Here is a 7,605-nt window from a genome sequence, read left to right as displayed (position 1 = left end):
CGAATCCTGGCAAAACACTAGATTAAAGTCAGATAGTGTGCCTGGAAAACCAGGCACCAGCTGGGTGGCCAGTCAGTGGCCTTTTCAGATTCTTCAAGGCAGACACTGCATCCTACAGCACCGCGCCAGCTGGGTAAGTGTCCATAGCCAAAATATTCAAATATCTTTGCCTCGCTTTCAGTGTTGAAAATGTCCCCAGTAGCCACTTACACTTGTATCCATCGCTCACACAAAGAGGTTTAAAAAATTTAGATACAAGCCCACACTTCCAGCTCCCAAATTCTCATTTTAAAATACTTGAAGAGATTTAGATAAAATACATAGATAATATTCAGTGCAATTATGGAAATAATTGCCATATAAAGTTTTCCTTTTTGTTAGGCAACTACTAGCTCTCAAAGACTTTTTTTCTTTTTGTGACAGGGTGACTTCAGCTATTGAGACCATGGACTGAAGCATTGCCAAGGAGCGTCTCCAGAAGAACACCTAAATTTTGCACGTATACTGATTTGAAATTAAATTTTTAATCTGAAGAGTTCTTTTTGGACATTTTATTTGTGTTTTATTTGGAGATTTGGAGTTGAAACAAAGGATTAATGTTAGATTTCTAAAAACTGTCCCTGATAGCTCTTTCCACAAAATTTATTTAAGTGTTTGAATGAATGTAAAAGAAGCCCAGGTGAAATATCCTCCAGTTAACTTAAATAAAGCACTTGAATGAAGCAAGATTTGCAAAGAAACTCTGAGCCTACGGAGACAAAAGTATAGCAAATGGGAACCCAGTAAGTTATAAAATCACCGAAGGATCCCTTTTTCTTAAGATCAAAACTGGAAAGATAGCAAAAATGTGCGTCACAATTCCTGAAAAGTTTTGATGCCAGTGGTATTTTAGTAGCAAAAGAATTAACTTTTACATTCTAGTATGTATGTTAGAATTATAAACAGGACAATGTCCTGCCAGAAGGGCTCATCAAAGATGTACTAGCAGCCAGTTTACATGGCTATTTGCAAAGAACTATTTACAAATTAATCTTTTTCCTGCCACTTTTTCATGGCTCAAAATGATACATATTTTTGTTTAACTGTAAAATCACGTAATTTAGAATCTTAGGGAAAAAAGCTTTCAATGAAGCTTTCAGCCTAAACTATTTTTAATCCTAGCATTTTCTGTGAGTAAGTAGAAATATGAAAATGAATTGTGCTGTGAAAAACCACTAAAACAGCTTTTCCCCTAGGAGATTATAAATATCTGTATATACAGGCAGAACATTCAATTAACATGAAAAATATTCTGCTAAGTTTCATGATGATGGAGTGTGAGAAAGCAGCGATACAACAAAATTGGTGAGCTATACAAAAGGCGTAAGAACTTTCCTAGAAAGATACATAGAAATGTAGATATTTATTCAAAAGATATGATGTATAAATGCGGAGAATGCGGCAGTTCATCAGTAAAATGTGCAGGCAGCATTAAACATAAGCAACGCTGCGTGTTGTAGTTGAGAATGGAAAATGAATTTATAAATAAGAGATGGAACTAGTATTCATAGTTTTAGATATGAATAGATCGATGAATGAAATAAATACTTTTTCTAACGCTTTCAGATTAATTTTAGACAGATGCATGGTTACTGCCTTTCACCAAAGAGCTAAGAAAATGTTATAAGGGTAGCTTATATGATGAAAAGTTATTATTCCAAGATTAGCCTTGGAAGAACGATGATGAAGAGTGAGATGATGTTGGAATATACAGCGTAGATTTTTATTTAAACGTGAGCTTGGTGCTGCAGGTGTGGGCGACGATGCCTTCAGCCAGCACCTCTTACTCCTCTCTGCTGCTGCGGCTGCTGGCGCGCTGCGGCACCGTCTCCAGCCTCGCATCACCCGTCCCAAATAAAAGAGGAAATTTGCACCGAGTTCAGCGTGGGCGAGGAGGTTGAATACGAGCTGAGTCAAGCAGCGGGAGCCCTGGTTTCCGCCAAACCTAGGGAGTAGCTTTCCAGCTACATTTATGGTGTTTTATTTTAATCACCCTAATAATAAAAAGCAGACCCAAGAAGGCATGAGGACTGGAAGCTGAACCCAGTCTGAAAACAGAGTGAAATAGTCACTAAAATCGTTGAGCTTTTCCAGGCAGAAGGCACAGGGCCTTGACTACAGGGACCGTGAAATAAGGGTCAAGTTTTTAACAGGTTTCTTGTCTGTCTCACCTTTTCACAGCACTGGCTCGCAGTGCTAACCACCTGCCGAGAGGTGTTAGAGCCAAAAAATTGCTGCTGCTGCTACTGCACTGAACTTAAAAATAAAAACACAACAACTTGAACTGCAGGAGATGTTTTCCTTCAGAGAAAACCTTTGTCCTGCAGCTGGTGGACTGAATTCAACCAGGAAACTAACAGAAGCTTGAGGAACAAAAATAGTAAAACTCAGTGACATGGGGAAGTGCTGATGGACATGCAGCGGGACGTCAAGGGCAGAGCTCAGTCTCAGGGATATCTGTGTTAAAAGAGTCTTGGCTCCTGTTTTAGGATTGGGTATTTTGATACTTGCAGCCATTAAGGAGCATTTGTAATAATTTTTACGTGCAAAGCACAAGCTCCATTAAGAGAAGAGCTAAAGATGCAGTTTTGTCTCACTCTGAGAGTCTGTGAAAGAGAAGATTGACTCCTCATGGAGAGCTGAAAAGAAAATAACTGTTATAAGGACTTGGAGGACACGGGTCCTAAGGAGACGCTCTGTAGTTTGGCTATCATCAGAAATTAGAGAGTATTTAAAGAATTGCTGTAACTTTTGAAGACCACTGAAACAAGGAAAGATGAAAAGTCTATTCCCAGATTCTAACGGCAGAGCTGTGGATGGTCTCTGTTGGCTGAAGAACATACTGTCGAGGCTGTCCTTCTCTCAGAGGGAGCAAAAGGACTATGTCTGGCTGCAGAGCTGTCGAGACAGCCGGCAGAAGGAAGGAAGCGCCGTGGGTCAGGAGGAGGAAGGTGAGGGGGAGCTGCAGATGGCACGGGGTTTCTGACAGCTTTTGCTGTAAACAAGGCTTCTGGATGACAGGTCTTTATTTTGGAGCTCAGCTCATGCAATTTGTGACTGCAGGAGAGTGAGAGAGAAATGAAAGCTGACTCTGAAACACAGCTACAGAGCTTTCCAGTTCTTGGTAATTAGTTTATACCTACCTCTGCTTGATCAGAGCACGTATTGTCACCATCTAAAATGGCTTCAGGTTGTCCAAGTGCATTTTTAAGAGAAAAGGAAAACATGATGTTGTTTGCTTCCCAAGCTCTTTAAAAATAAAGTTACCGTTGCATGTAAGAGAGAGCAGAGCTGTGTGGAATGGAAAGAGCAAAGGAAGAGTCCTGACAAATGAGTTACAGGAGGAAAGCTGGTTGCTAGTGCAAAGGCTCCTGCTTAAGGGCAAAGAGCACGCTGCTGGATTGTAGTGGAAAACACGACAGGACATACCACCATCATCTTGGCCTCTTTAAACGTCAAAGCAAATTAATTTGGGGAGACAGGCTGAAGGGAAGAGACCTTTTTATTCTGCATCCTTCCTTTGCATTAGTGTTTTACTTGTGTCAGTGTATTACTACAGAGAGGATCAAAAACTTCCAGCTCTGCGTTTAAACCCCATGTTTCATCTACCAGTCATTCAACAGACTTATCAAGGGCAGTGTAGGAAACTTCACGTATTAAATTCTCTGAAGTAAACATGGTGAAGGCTGCAGCGAATGTTTTGATGTTAGGTTAGTCTGGCAGGTATTAGTGGCTGACATGAATTTTCTTTTTCTAGCTTTCAGGTTATTATATCTCTTTTTCTGTACACAATATTAAGGCCACAAAAAATTTGGCTCTAGTCACGCACTGGGAACATCTCTGTAGTCACTGCACAGCCAGTCCTCCAAGCAAATATTTAGTCTAACTAAACATCGTGAATGAAGAGGCTATTGGAGTATAAAGTAGGAGCATAATCTCTTAGGTTTTAAACCAAGGCATTAGAAAGACCTAATAATAGCAGGGCTTTGCAGATATGCTAAGATAAAGAAAAAGCCATCTTGAGAATGCCTTCAAGAAAAGCTTTGCCTGTCGCCAGTCACTTGGCAACATAGAAGGCAAGCTTGGACCAAAAATCACACAGAACAATGAAGATGGCATAATAATTGTTATAATTTTGTGAATCTGACATTCTCCTTGCCAGCACATCCTGAGTGACCCCATCAGATATCTCTGCAAGGCAAAATGACTCTTTTAATATTTAAGTCCATGTTCAAATATTTCTGTAAGGCAAATTTTACCATGGGATGTTGGAGGAGAAGATGATGGTAAAGTGCAAAAGAATTAAATGTCTTTTCTCAGTGGAATACTTCTCCACATCATTGCCTAGATTGCACCCCAGTGCTCTCCTGTACGCTTGAACTTGAGTTTGTCTCTCCTCTACCACTGAGTGAGCGTCCCTCAAGGGCAAAACAAGTCCCATTTGCAATGTTGCTGGACTGTTTTCTTCAAACAATAAATGTTACCCAGAATATACAGACCAAGTTCCCTGAACACATTAGGAAAATCAACGGGCATTTTTGTTTCAAAGCCTACTTTCTAGCCAGCAAATACTGAATAACAAGGGAATCTGGTATCAATAGTTTGGAAGTTTTATTGCTGTTGTCAAGTTTCCCATTATTACTGTTTTTTTCCAAAGTAATATGGTTTACCCAATGTAGTGAGAAGCAGATGGTTTATTGCTTGTAAGCGGTTATATGATTCTTGCAGAGGAAGTATATTGAACACTTTTTCTGTTTTTATCAAATAAATATTTTACATTTATTTACCAGAAGAAAGGCAAAGGCAAATATAAATCATATTGTATACAAATGAATATGGATGTATTGACAAGAAATGAAACATAGTCTAGTAATAAATATGCTATTTTTTTTTCTGAAAAGAAAAGAAGCTAGACTTAACAGCCACTCAGATTTTAAAATTCATAAATACAAAGATTTTAGGGCCAAAAAGAAGAGTTATGAAAATGTAGTCTGATCTACATAATACCTGCATAATACAGGCCATGGATCCACGTGTCATAATTCTGGCATCACACTGATGATTTCTGCTAAGCTGGGACATATTTTGGAAAGAGACTGTCCAGTTTCGCCTTCAGAAATTCTCATGTTGACCCTGTGACTGTTGGTACTATCAGCCCTACGTTTTGGAAAACTTAACAAAGGGAGTGAATCCATTCAGAGCATAGAATTGTCTGCCCAATGCAACAGGATCCCCTCTGAAAGTAAAAAGTTGAATGTGAGACTTGCTGCAAGATATTTTCCTGTTTCTTCTTAATTTAGTTAGTCAATTCTGAATTTAGCAGAACTTTCTAGTTATTCCCAGAGGAGTTCTGTGAAGAAAAATGATAACAAAGGGTCTTTCTGCAGTTCTTCCCTGCTTACCAAACTGATGATGGCAAACTAGAGAGATAAACTATGCAGATCAGGCACCTGTATTACCAATCCTCTCTGTTTTCTGGCAGCTAAAAGTTAAGCCTTACCCCAATATCTGTATCCTCACGAAGTTTACTCTTCTGCAGGGAGGAGGCTGTGACTAGTTCTGGGGGTACAGGTCTCTGTAACAGAGCATCCTTTTCCTTGGCTGGGGTGAAGCGTATTTGACAGGCATTTCTTCGAGGTGCTCTCTTCTTGTACCAGTGCTTTGAAGATTGTCACAGCGATTCACAGGTTTGAGCGTGCCCTCTTATTTGGAGCTGTTTGGAAGACTGTAAACATGTTGGTGATATTAGCAAGCAGACTAAAACCAGATGATCCCGCTTCCATTAATATGAAAACATTTCAGTATTCTCTGCTCAGAAAAACACTTGCAGTCCTCGTCAAAGCAACACTTAGCTCATCTTCTACGGGAAAAATTTATCCCTGTTGTAACTTCACAGTGTCTTCACTGAAGTAAATGGATTTATATTAGAGAAGAATTATATTCTTTATGGGTTTTTTTGGTATGGTTTTAGATACCTTTGACATTAACACACTTAATGTACGTTCAAAACTCTGAACGTGGCTGCAGAAAGTGATATTTTTTTCCTAGAGATATGTCATCTAGAGAATCCATCTTATATAAGCCACTATTGATGTCAAGGAATTGTAATGTACCTAAAGGGCAATTTCTGAAAAAAATAGATGATATGATAAAAGTGACGGCAAGATAGCATAAAATTTATACTGCCTTTGTCCATACTACAGATGTTTTGTGGCTAAACAGAGACTTCAATCTCGAGAGATGTCAGAACAGGAGCTTTTGTGAACACTAAAATACATGAAGAAAAAAGCACTGCACAAAAACATCACAGCGATGTCAAGAAATATTTTCTAGCAAGTAATTATGAAATAATTTCTCTGTAGTCCTGAAAAACTGACTATTTTTGCATTTTTGCAATGTTAGCCCTGATTTCTAAACCATTTGTTAAGGGTGTTTTAATACCAGATTAATGTAAGGTATCATATAACATCACTAACACACTTTAATAAAACAGTTATATCACCTAGCGGAGCATGAAAAATATAAATTTCTAATGAAGCTGCATGTAAAAGCTGGAATATTAATACGATACCTGTGACTGAATAGCAGAGACTACGGGGGGTTCCTATGAAGAAAAGGGACCTGACGGAGGGCAAGGCGAGCGTGCGGGGTCCCGGCTCGCGGGGCGCGGTGCCAGTAGATGGCACTCCAGATGTGCAACAGCAGCACGCGAGGCTCTGGGCAGCAAACGGCCTCCGCTGGCAGCCCCTTACAGATGTGTCAGGGGCAAGGGACTTGGGGGAAGGAGAATAAGGGCTAATGCCCCCAGAGGGCCAAAACACCTCCCGGCACCAGCTGGTGCGTGCGTTGGAGAAGCTACAACGTACGCTCGCTTAGCGTGCGCAGCCTGTTTTAGAAGTCAGTTCAAAAGCAGATCTGTTGTACGGCGTTTGTTGACAAGTGTTGGGACTTGGGAGTGGTCTTACCCTTTCCTTACAGCCCTTGTATGGGCTGCTCAAAGTGCAGGAAGCCTCCTCCAGCTCTTCTGCACTTACGTGAGGACAGTCAAAATCCAACCGTTCAGCTTGTAAACTCAAGTAAGGCAAAGATTTATAATTAAATAGAAATGTCTGTTGATCCCTATCACAAATGTAAGCTGGGGGCTTTGTTCCTCATAGCACAAACTTTGTTGCTCATACAAATTCGCCAAAGGCAGTTTTCTTGCCCTCCAACTTTGAAACACAAGAGTCTCAAGGGTTACGACGCAAAGAAGAGATTGCGTGAAAGCAGCATCAGGCAGAACCTAGCTTAGAACAAAACTGATGAGAACTGGTAATTCAGCTGTATTCTGTTCTTTAAAAAAGTTATTTTCCACAAAAAGCAGCTGTATAATACGTGAATATTGCAAGATAAAAAACTTTAATGATAACCAAGAGTTCAACAGTAATTTCCGTAAAGATTTTGCTTATATTTCCATTAAAAATCTAAATAACAAATGTCTTAAGTTAAAACATTACATAGCACTTTTTCAGGGGATTCATTACTTATTTAACCTGAAACTGCATGCTTATGTTTTCCATAATGGCT

This window comes from Phaethon aethereus (assembly GCF_964289735.1).
Source record: "Phaethon aethereus genome assembly, chromosome: 10".
Lineage (NCBI taxonomy): Eukaryota > Metazoa > Chordata > Aves > Phaethontiformes > Phaethontidae > Phaethon > Phaethon aethereus.
The sequence above is the reverse complement of the archived record's forward strand: the minus strand, read 5'-3'. Positions refer to the sequence as shown.